Source organism: Solenopsis invicta, chromosome 16 (assembly GCF_016802725.1).
Source record: "Solenopsis invicta isolate M01_SB chromosome 16, UNIL_Sinv_3.0, whole genome shotgun sequence".
Classification (NCBI taxonomy): domain Eukaryota; kingdom Metazoa; phylum Arthropoda; class Insecta; order Hymenoptera; family Formicidae; genus Solenopsis; species Solenopsis invicta.
In genome coordinates, this window is record NC_052679.1 from 25,620,531 (window position 1) to 25,633,524 (window position 12,994).

The following is a 12,994-nucleotide window of genomic DNA, read 5'->3' on the forward strand; positions in this document are numbered from 1 at the left end:
TCACCTTCTCGACTTAAAGTTTGTTCGCTCATTGTTGAAGAGAGAAGAAGAAAAAAAGACGAAAAAACACCATTGATATATTTAACATGTATTTAACTGCCCTCGGCAAAACGTATCAGCGTCAAAAATAGAATGACTCGGTATTCAGGCATAAAACACGATCACAAGCGTTCTTTTTTCCAAAGTCAGAATCGCGCCAGTCTAGAACCCGTTACCATAATAACATTCTACTTCTCCATCCCGAGTTCATCGAACTTGTGCGTTTCCTCGCTGATTTTCTTTCGTTCACTACAAGCTGCTTCGTGATCTTCAACAATTAGTTAAAAAAAAATTAATAAAACGTTTTGACATTATAATCTTTAATTCTTCAAAGGGTAACAACTTTGAGATCTCGCTATTTTTTTTATTTTTTATTTTAGCAGTCGCTAAATAAGAGAGTGAATGAGATAACGCTTGCAAAATTCAAATGAAATGTTTTAAACACAGTGATGTTTCTAATCTATGCATCACGTACGGCTTACGGATAGTTCGTGTGGCTGTATTGGAAGAAAGAACCGGTGCTTGGTGCCTGGACGGACTATACCAAGAATTCTCCAGGACCATTAATCTGTTTCACTGTGACACTCTGGGTCTTCTCTCCCCCAACTTTCCCTTTTGTCCCCCCCCCCCTCCTCTCATCCTCGCACCCCCGTCGTTCAGTCTTGATTGTATTCGAGACAGGTAGGCATACCTAACCCAGGTCTGTCTTGACCCAAGAAAAGCAAACGACATTCTTGAACGACGATTTGTAATGGATCGAGCAGTTTTAATACGATATTACCGATATCTAGTATCTATTTACTAGTTATTTTACACGAACACGAGAGAAACTGAAGGGTGTGCCAATAAAAATAACGACAAATAGCAATAGAGAGAGAAAGACATATACATATGTCATCGATCGCACCGATTTCCAGTGGATTCGTCGAATAGCGGCGAATGGCACCTGTTTCAGCCGGGTTCACAAAAACGGGTTACACTTCGCTCGAAAGGGGATTCTTTCTCCTTACGATAGATCGACTGCTCGGTGGATCTATACACCCGGCATAATTGATCACGGATGGCGAGCGAGCGCCTGCGTAAGAGCGATGTGGTACTTTGTGCCTCTTTCACGCTGATTTGTGGTTTGCACCCCGGCACGGCACGCAGGCCGGCCGAGCGAGCGGTGGGAGTCGATTATCTCTCCCTTCGCGGAGCGAACCGCTCACGTATCACGTCTATACATGACGTACGGCGTGTATTTACCTTCGCGCTTCGCGGCAAGTTAATGCCTGACGGCTTCTTCGGCAGCCGCGCGAATATGTATACGCAGTTGAAAAAGAGTTCGCCGACATGATTGCAGGACAGCTCGTCAAGGAACTATATGGATGTCAATCGATATAAGAATTGGGTTGTTACATTGAAAATATTAACGAGCGTTTTTTTTTTTTTTTCTTAACAGACAAGGTTTTCGTATATATGAAAAATGAGTGATATTTATAATATTCTTGCAAATTTCTCTTTAACTTTTCTAAGAATATTCAAAATCAAGTCTTGTGAGAAATTATTAATAAGGAATTATATAAAAATATATTAAAAAGATGATATAATGTATTACTGTTAACAAATTAATAAAAGATAATAATAATTCTAGTTAATAACTATTCAAAAAAGTTAACTTGTTTCAAGTTAAAAGATGTAAACGCAATCAAGATATTATTTGCAGAATCCATATAAAATCGAAGGTCAGTTTTACTTGAGAAGAATGGATCTTTCCGTGGGAGCCACACACACACACACACGCGCGCGCGCACGCACACACGCATACGCATACATGCACGCATGCGCGTGCGCGTTTTCACTTCAAATCTATCAAAATGCCACGCGCCAAGTCTCCTCGGAGCTATCGAAGGCTCGACAAAGTAAATCCTGGAAAATTCGTTGTTTGAGACCGCATAGTCGTGCGATCGGGAGCGACAAGTAGATCAGCGGGCATCGCTGAAGAAGAAGGAACAATTAGAGGCCAAATAAAGACGAGGAGAGTCACAGTCGAGTGGGTTTGCAACGAGCGTGTGTGTGATTTCGGTCACGCCGTGCGCCTGTACGTTGACCTCCGCTCGACAGAAGGAACGGAGAGAGAAAGAGAGAGAGAGAGAGCCGGGGAGAAGAGAAAAAGAGACGACACGGGAGAGCGAGAGAAAGGAAGAAAGAAGGGAAAGAGGTAAGGAGGGATCAAGAGGATAGCATTTACTCAGCGTTCGTTTCTCTCCCCTCCTGGTCGAGAGAGCCCTTCGACTCGCCTCGATTCGAAGTCGCTCGTTGCCACCATCGGAGAAACAGGCCGAGGAAAAGAGACGGAACGCGGACACGTTTGAACGAGGGAAAAGACGAAGAGACAGCGTGAAAAAGAGACGGAAAGACACGAGAGAGAGAGAGGCGACCGAAGCGGAGCAACGCGCGCGAGCGCACAGAGAGATACATCGTGGAGGCTGAGAACTCACTCTTCGAAAGACTGAGCAGCAACCGATGGTGTGTACACGCCTCTGTGTGTGCGCGCAGGTAAAAGAAAGAGAAAGAGAGAAACTTATTCTCTGTGTTCGATGACGTACATCGTACATCCGTGAACAGTCGGAGAAACTTTGTTGCCATTGCCGGAAAAGCGGTCGTTATGGCCGCGTCACACGTGGCCGTTGAAAAATAATATACCATAAGTGGCCAAGATTGTTTACGCGGAGACGAATCTCGTGAAAGTCTCACAGTGAAATGAAATTTCAGCCGAAAGAGCCGGCGCTCTCGGAAAACGCGCGCATACTTAGCAAGATTGCAAGGAAACCGTGTCGCTAATAGCAACGTTCCTCTCCACGAAGACTAAGATAGAGGATAGGCGGGACAATCATTTTCTTGCAAACAAATACTACGTCGTTTTACTACAGGTAACACACAATTCATAGAACAGTGTGTTAGTGATAAACAAGCCGCTAATTTTGTATTTTTAAGACAAATATTTTTCAAGACAACCATATAATTATCTTTAACATTTTCATATAATTAATAATAAACAATTGTATCAATGCCTATTTTAAACGGACTTAAATAATAACTGCAAATAAAACTCAAAACGAAAAATCTCAATTGTGGTGTAAGAGAGAGGTGCGACAAAAAACTTTCTTTTCCACTAATAGACAATTTTTACGAGATACTGGGTGAATGCCGCGTTAGAAAATTGTATTGCATCACCGTTGATGAAGCAGCGAGAAAGAATGCGAGACCGCAACATGGCATCGTCGTAAGAAGCAGACCGGTACGCGGCTTGCGGCATTACCGAACGATTACACGCATCGATGCCGAGTCAACGTACGAAAATATTCCCTTTTATCAAGACATCGCGGTTCGCTCCGTTTACCTTCAGAAGGTCCTCGCGTGCTGGCTACGATCGGTTACCCTCGCAAATAAAGCGCGGTACTAAAAATACGGACGTAAATCTTTTCACATCGCTGTTCGTTATCGTCTCTTTTCCTTCCTTTACCGACACGATCAGCAGGTACCTTGTTAACGTGAGAAATTATGTTTTTTTGTTCGTTGACGCATCATTGCGTCACCGAATCAATAAAAGTAAAGCTCTATACACTTTTGACAAGGTATACGATATCAATTCACAGTGACGTGACGTATAACTTGGCGGTCGGCTCGAAATCAAATAATCCCCCCCCAAAAAAAAAAATCGCTCTCCGCGTGCATCATGTTTCCGCGTGCCAACGTTGGACCGAAATCGTTCAAATATCGGCAAGACTGAGTGGATAAAGGTTACAAAAATAGTGTAATATACTTCACCATTGTAAATCTTCAATGATCGCGCGTCACCATCAAGTACTAACTAAACTTGAATAATACATTTAAATTTGCTTCTTTATTTGATATTATAATAAATAATATATAATAAAAAAATATAGTAATTTTTTTCAGTAGGCACACAATGAAAATTTCATTGAAAAATTCTATAAGAAATGATTTTGCAATTCATGTCCTTCCTATTTAAGAAAATAAAACTTAATTTGTAAAATAATCCAACGTAATTTACGCGACAACTGGTAAGCGTTCTCTCGTCTATTTCGATAGTAAATTGTAGACTTCTGTGGCGCGTCGTCATTGAGCAAACAAGTACCACGTCCTTGTCCGAAGGACGAGAAGTACTCTAAGTTCGATATACTTAGCGGTTACCCAATCACCCTCAATCTAACCCGCAACTATCTACTAACTCCTCGGTGACACCGTCGCACGCGTTGCGTCGAGTGTATCCGTGAAGGATGCAACCGAACTTTGAGTTCATGGTCGCGGCGCTGAAGGCGATCTCATTATAGATTCCAACTTGCTTCTTTGCGGACGGATGAACGATTGGTTTGTCGCATCGCCGACGACTTTATAAGAAAGTCAAAATACAAAAAGCGGGCGCTGTGTTGCAATTTTCTATTTAATCCATGATAATTTTATATATGTTTAATCGTGAGACTTTGAAACCACAAAGAGATATTTGCATACTTTTAATTAGTATATTATTTAATTAAAAATAAATAAAATAAAAACCGTTTTGATGAATATGAGACGCACTAATATAATTCTCACAAAAAAATTGTCTTTAAGTATATAAAAATTAAAAAAAAATCTTATATAAATCTACTATAGTCATAATTAAAAAAACTAGCTTGCAGAAAAATAGGAAAAATAGTTTCTTGCATATGACATACACGTTTGCAACTTCATGAAGCACTTTATCTGCTACTGTCGAAGCATAAATAACATCATTCCCGCAAACGAGCGAACATAATAAAGCATTCCGTGCGCGCCTGACCAAAGATATGCGCTCTCTTATGGGAGTAATCAAGCGCTCCGCTAATTAATTTATGTAACATCGTTCATTGAAACGGTCGAGCGTCCCGTCCTGACGCACCTCTTCCTGTATCGCGAATCGCGCGTATAGTTTGCACTTTCGATTCTTAAACATCTATCGAAGTAGTATCATTAGACGGATGTATTCTTTCTTAAATTTCAATTAATGAACCCAATGAGATAATTGATCAAAGAGACGTTACATGCGCGCGCGCCGATTGTGTTGCCGGCCGCAACACACGATCTCGGGCTCCGCTTTTGTTTTCACCTGTGACAACTGCACGTCGCGCGTCAGATGTCGGTAGATCAGTCGCATCTTTGGTGACGAATGAACCTACGGCAGCGCAAATTTGACGCGCGCCGCCGCGCCGCCGCCGATGAATGAAGTTACATCTGCAGTTACGGCGGCACAATGATATTATCGGCGATAGTTACGCGGAACCGCGACCCGGATTTCTACAACAAACGCCAATTAGTTGATCGATCTGTGGGCTGGATTAAATTTCGTTAAATGTGATCGAATTCCACGTGTACGTGTATTTTGCTCATTCATCTCGGGTTTGTAATAGATATCTTCTAATCGGCAATATTCGTATTCTATTTCTGAAATTGATTAGCGCGTAGCGTAGCCACCTCGGCCTTTATAGAACCGAATGATAGCAATGTATCAGATTTGTATTACGAACGCATATTTCTTTTAGCGAGATTAACGAGAGGTATCTACCGCAAAAGCGATGTAATACAACATGTAACTGCTTGCCTTTTATTCTTCATCTACTTAAAGATTGCATGTATTATCACTAAAGAAGTATACATGATATTAGAAATAAAAGAGTTTCAAAGAGTATCAGAGGATTTAAATGGATGTCTGACGGAATGAAAAACTTGCGCTTATCCTCTGTTCGCGATTAATACCCCGCGCGACGACGTTCCATTCCACATAAATTAATTGCCAACATTTGCGGACGGTGGAAGCTACTTAATCCATTAGGTTACTTTGACGAGTGAGACTCCTGGAAATATCCCGTTACCTTGACTCACTTCAACGATCACATCGTCACAACTTATACTTAAATAGTAACAATAACATTATCAATCATATTTCTTGTTAAAACTATGGAAAAAATTGTTACAATGTGTGATGGCAACTATACAAGTTTCGATATATAAAACTAACGTACATAGTTCAACAAACTGTTTTGTTAGTTATCGCAAAGCTTAATTTTAATACCTATAAAAAAGTTTATTCAACTACGTACATTAATTCAACATATAAAACTTGTATAGTTAACACTTTTATGGTTGCCACCACCGTGTCCTTTTCTGAGTATATTATATGAACTAAACTTGTGTAGACAATCTTGTTTTTTAAAGAAACATTGCAGTTTTATACTAAATTTTCAAGTACACAGCGAGAAAGAAAATTAACAAGGCAGTGGAAGTCTTACGCCCAAAGGTGACAGTGTTCAGACTCTATCAGGGAATTAACTTAAAAACTCGTAATCTTATCTTTAGAGGTCATCTAATTATGCGGTAAAACGGCGTTAATTCGCGGTTAATTTCTTAACGAGATAACGCCACCACCCGCTAAGGTAAAGGACGAAGGGAGAGGAGGCAGCGTCGTGCCGCGGTTGCGTTAGAACCTCTAATAGCTCCGCGTGGCTACGTCCGAGTGCCCAGTGGGTGGGTAGGTAAAAAAAAAAAGAAAGGTAAAAGCAGTGTTAATTAATTGGCGCGTAATTAAAACCCACGACGGCGCAAGGGGAAGAGACCACTTGACCAGCTGCTTCAAAGAAGTCGTGATGCTAATCCGCCATGAGATTCCGCCATTCGGATCTCACACGCGTACGTGACGGGAAAAATGAAAATTGACTTGCAATAAATGGCCAAGATGAAAATGTCGCAATAAATTAGTAATGACAGTACAGCGATATTTTCTTTTTTATATTAAGAAAAAGAAATAATAAAAGATAACAATTTGTACAATAAAAAGGCCTTGCTTTCTTAAAATTTTCTTAAAACTTTGTACAGTTCTTGGTGTGTCGTATCTGGGAACGCACTTCAAAATGGACGGACGCCTAATCGCGTACACCGGATTTCCTCGATACGCCGTATAATTTCGGCGCAAATATCATCATCAGCGCCGAATGGAAATTACGTACCGTTAAGCCGGTTTATTGATACGCATACGCATGCCCACGCGCGAAATAGATCTCATCCTTATCCGTGCGACGCGGCAGCGGCGCGGCGGTCCAATTAGTCACAGTCAACGTGGCGTAGCGAGAAACGGATGAAAAACTTCCCTCCGACCAACTACCTATACAACGCGCCTCCGCCTCTGCTCGCCTTCTCGCCGGAAATTCCGGAAATAATAGATGCGACTGGCGTTATGAATCTTATTTACCGCGCGCGCTGCTCTACGAACGTTACAAGGGCGCAATTCACTCGCGGCCGACAGACCTAGAACTAAGACTGCCAACTTTATTCTTCGTTCGTGCAACAATTTTGTAGACTTTAGAACACAAGGATTGTCTGTATTAACAGAAACAAAACGCTAAATGCATTGAAATTTGCGAATGTATGAAAGAAATTAAATCACATTTGATATAATTTAAAAAGGCATATGTATACAAATTTTTATGTCCAATATTTAATTTATATTGTATAAATTATCTTAATAATTTCGTTTCTCCAATTTTTCATCCTCTACAAATTTAGTCTTGCGAGTTCTTGTGAACGTTCCAATGTTTCCAACGATAAACCGTAACGTCACGTAACGCACCAGAATTTCTGCCAATAACGTGAAAATGGCCAACTGAAAATATTATGTAAAAATTCCATGTGTGGAACGAGCGTGCAATCGATAAAGTCTCGTTACAAACTCTTTGTTAATGTTGAACGGAGTAATCTTTAGCTCCAAACGATATGAATATTCCTGCGCCATAACCATTCTTCTTCCTACAAGATTATACTTCGAGTCCTCCTCACGGTTAGCAATTAACATCCCTAATAATATTTCTGACCAGTGTACTTCAAAATTGCGACAGTTTCTATTTAATTTTTAAGTGAATTTTTAGCGCAGACTTCCAGCCATTCGGCGTTTCGACCGTTGTCGCTGCACAAATATCTTATTTTAATTTTCTAATAAATTATTAGTATATATTTAGATTTCCTCGCGCGTTATAGTGGCTTCAAGAAATATATACTCTGATAAATTGAACACCAAATGTGTAGTTGGTAAAAGAAATGCGTGCATTACGTCCTGGCAAGGCCAGTAGAAGGATTGTTGGCACGGATCATGTGAAGAAATTTCACGGCACTTGCCACGTGAATTTATTAGCATCTAACCATCAACTACCATAAACGATGTCTCGACGAAAATTATATTATCTCGCAACACCATCCCGCGAATTGTCCTTTTTCATAACAGACATCTTCTACATGCTTAGACGCTGTTAGATACAAATGATAGAGTAAAATGTTTAAGCGAGATACTCGGAAAACTTAAAACTACAGATATGGAAGCAGCAAAAATTTATATCTAATCCTTATTTTGATGCCATTTAAATAATAAATTTATATGTACACAATTATCCAGTGTCGGTTCTTATTGATTATTCCTTAGAGCCTGATTAAACTTTTATCATAAAAAAATCTTAGTGCACATAAAATACGTGACAAATAACGGTACAGGTGGAAAGATGAGAAGAAATTCTAACGAGACGAAAAGTTACATATACATGAATAGCTTTAAAGAAAATTTCCTTTCACATCAATTGGAAGTAATTACAGCGCAAAATTTCATCTAGTTACTCGCCGCTACGTCTTGATGGAATAATAAAAAAATTGTCCGCGATAATTTTGCGCGTCGCGTCACAGTTTGAGAGAATCAGGAAGGGGAAGAGCCATCACGGAGGGTTCGTGTACATTTGTTTTAATTTTCCACGCGACGACGTATCCCCTAAGCGACGTAGATTACCGTGACGCACGGCGCGAACATGGCGAACGACACGACGAAGACGTCTCTTTTGGGAGATTTGGGGTTGCGATTGCCGCCGGCCCTTCGTCTCCCGGGGGATGCTAGGTCACGTATGGCCGTCACACGTAAAGGCGAGCGGCGAGCGGCGAGCGGCGAGCGGCGAGCGCGACGCGGCCGACGCGACGCTTCTCTCGCCCTCACGAAAGCGTTTCCGGAATCGCGCGAGCCTCGAACCGCGAAATCAGGCACGCGCGCGTCCCAGAATCGTAATTAACATTCCCGGCCATTAGCACGTGGCCAATGTCCATCGGTACGATCAATCGTCACCGACGAGCGACAAAGGTGACGTTCGCGCGTTTTATGAGGCATCGCGCTGCCTCAAGAATGCCACATGGATTTCGACGTCGCGCCGTCACTCGCGTCGTCGCGAAACAACAAAATTGTCAAATAAACTCCAACATCTATGAAAGACTTTAAGTCATACACTTGTATTCATATATCAGCGTTAAATGCGTTCAACTTTTAATCTAAGAAAAACACTCCACCAATTAAGGTTAAAGTCAATTTCTCAGAAACTGAAAAAGGCAAAATTATCATTTAAAATTATAAAATACAGAAAAAAAATTCACAGAAAAACATTGACGAAGAATATTATATTTAGATAAAAGAATTGGCAACGGGAATCACTTATGACAGTTGTATAAAAATTGCGATTCGCTTTTCAATTGAGATTTTTCATTTTTATCCTATTGAACGCGCAAACGCACGATCGTTCCGTTAGAATTGCCAAGACAATTGAATCAACAGTTAAGAGAGAAGCAAAGTTGAAGCCTGCTCGAAATTTCGTAGTCAACGGACACTACATCTTCGTAGCGATCGAATAAGGTCGGATTAAAACCAGCACGTCGCGTCGGCCGGGATATCACGCCGAAATCACGCCTATCTCTTTTATTTCGTTCGCCCTGCCCCGCGCTCGCTGCGTTCCTCTCCCTCTCTTCGCTCCGCACTTCGTATCTCTTTTTGCTCAGCCTTTAAAAATCGTTCCGCGGATGAAAAAAATCCCGCCATTGCGCCGGTAAATCCACTCGAATATCCGCCCACACACACGGGCGTGCACGATACGTGGGCTCGCCTGTAATTTCGAGGTTTTGCGCGAGCAACTGCAAACCGAGTTAAAATTTGTCGGCCGGAGATCAATGTCTCGAATTCTTGTCTTCGTTATTTCAAATATTTAGGTATTCGATACGATACAAAATTAAGTGGCAATTTATTTTCATTCGTATTCATTCACATTTTGGGACATTGACGAAAGAGAATCGAAAGTTGCCATGCAAATAATCTTTGGAATTAATTTGAAATACTCTTAAAAGAGTCGAATACATATTATCGCAATCATATAATGAGCAAAAAAAAAAAAAATTATTAATCACAGTAATTAAAAAAATTCCGTAAATAATATTGAATTTTGCTATTGAAATATTTTTGTAGAATCTCGTACATAAATTACGTGATTTTGGCGGAATCGTGAGATTAGGAAAACACATAATTTTATGGCATTTGGATAAAAGTTATCAGAACTCGCAGATATCGTCAAAGTTAAACTTAAACGTAAATATATGAGCACCGTCGCGTGGGCTGCAACGAAACCAATGTAAATGTAGTTCGCGGATTCACGTACTAACACCGCCTAAAACCATGTTCGAACGCGTTAATGGTAAATTAACGCAGTCGTTATAGAACGTAAAATAGCTTTGAAAAATTCAAGCGAAAGCAAACTGCGTTCTCGGGGTAGCCGGGTTTTCACAAATTAATAACAATTTACTATTCCAGCTCCGACGCCGCTAAATAAAAATAGAAGTCGACATTATAAAGAATTGTAAATCAATTAATGTCAATTTTAGTATAATTAATTAATATCCCTTATTTTAATACAAATTGATTTGCATATACACAATAATGCATCTTTATTACATCAAATATCATTATTCCATTATTATTCTCGCAATATTACATTATAATTTAATATTATTATTTTCGTGTTCTTCAAGCAAATTTTATATAAAAATTCCGTTTCCTCGTCGAATCGTCTACATCTTTAAAGCTTGAGCGAACGCTTCAAACGCGATAAATACGCATTATTTGACAAGACCACTTTATTAGGGAAATTATTTCGCGGAGAATAGAAAATTACAAACCGACAACGTAATTTGCAATGAACAAAATATTGGTCGAAATATTCTCGTGTGAGAGTCACTGGCTACGCTCAGCTCAGTCGAGAGAGGAGGCAAGGGAGGTATAGAGGAAGGGGGAAGAGGAGAAAGAGGAGGAGGAGGAGGAGGAGGAGGAGGAGGAGGAGGAGGAGGAGGAAGAGGAGAAGGAGGAGGGGGTGCCGTGGGGTTGGATGAAGCGAGGGATGAGGGGGAGAGGCGGCAGGGGTTGGTGCCAGGGTAGGTTTTGATCAATATCTCGCCCCCACCCCACACCACCACACCACCACCCTTCGTAGCGGTACACCATGCCCCCACTAGAACCCCATCACCCGACCACCATGAATAACCAAGACCATATAGCGGCCTGCAGATTAAATACATCGTGGTACCATACGATCAAACCACCCCCTCCTCCCCCGTGCACCCTATCCACCCACCTCTTTCCCTCCAACCTACAACCCTCCTCTTTAACAGCCACCACCGCTTTCAACGTCGTCGACCATCGTGTTCCCGTAAGAACGACTGATTTGCCGCACCACCGACCTGAAAGGGGTAGACGCAGGAGAGAAAGAGAGAAAGAGAGAGAGATTAGCGGAGGCACAGGGGTAGATGTCGTATGTAACTTGGATGTACGTGTGTGCACGGAAAACCCCCTTTTCCACCGCATTCCGATCTCACGTTTTCCCGCGAGACCTTCTCATACAACCGTACAAGGACAACGTCCCCCCGGGGAGCGTTTTGCAACACCGCCGATCGTGAACGAATCCTTTGCCGTTGCGGCGAGAGCAGAAAAAAAAAGACAAGACTAAAATAGCACGCGCAACGCGCGATTACCGCGCCGGGGCGAGAAGACGGTGCGATTCACGTTACGTCTAAATTGATACGTATCGATCAGAGGAAGAGATAAAAATCGACTGACCATTGATAAAACTGTCTGAACCAAATTGAAACCAATATGAATTAAGAAGCGCGCATAATAAATGCGCGCTTCATTCTCTGAAATAATTAAACCGATAATTATATGAGAATAAAATATTTATATAATATTTATTTCGTTGAAAATTGTGTATATAAAATTGCAATGGTTTGAAACAACGCGATGAACCCTGGCATCTGAAAATAATCGGTTATGCGTGTCGGGTCGGCGCGCGGCGCGCGGCGGCTCGACAGTTCGCTATTAGGCGTTAATTTAGTTGTAAGCTGCACAGGGTTGCGAGGAACGAAAGGGGTCCCCAGGGACGATACTGGTCCTGACTCGAAGGATCGCTACATCGTAGTTTCTTTGAAGTCCCAATTGAGGCAAGCGGGAAACCGAGCGAGACCTCGATTTGGTTTTCTTGAACTTTATACACGTTTCTCAGGTTTCTCATGTTAGTCCGATGGTCGAGAGCTATTACTTTATTACTTTTCCGTATCCTTGAAATGTGAAAGAAAAAAAACGCGTTACGGAATATTCATATACAACAGCGAACAAATTTAAATACAATATATATAAGATGGTGAATATGTTTAATTTAAAAAGGTTATCTCTGCAAAATCGTGAAAACAATACATTTAATTAAATATACATTGGAACAAAATCAATATAAATACAACTTTAGAAAAATAGAAATATAAAAAAGAGGATAGTTCTCTCGCCTTTTTCCAATTCCATGCAAAATCAAAGACTCAAGAAAGAATGGGTGCATCGTCATGAATACGTTACTAATACGTTCCTAACGACCAATCTATTCACGTCACATAAATCCTCCGCAATATTTACCTAAAATACGACCGATTCGACTTACTATTAAAACCGCAAAGCCGTGGCGCGCGGACGTTTTTCTTTTTTTCATTCGCGGATTTAAAAACAATCTCCGCGCCGCGCTGCTCCGCGCCGCACCGCGCCGCGCCGCGCCGCGCC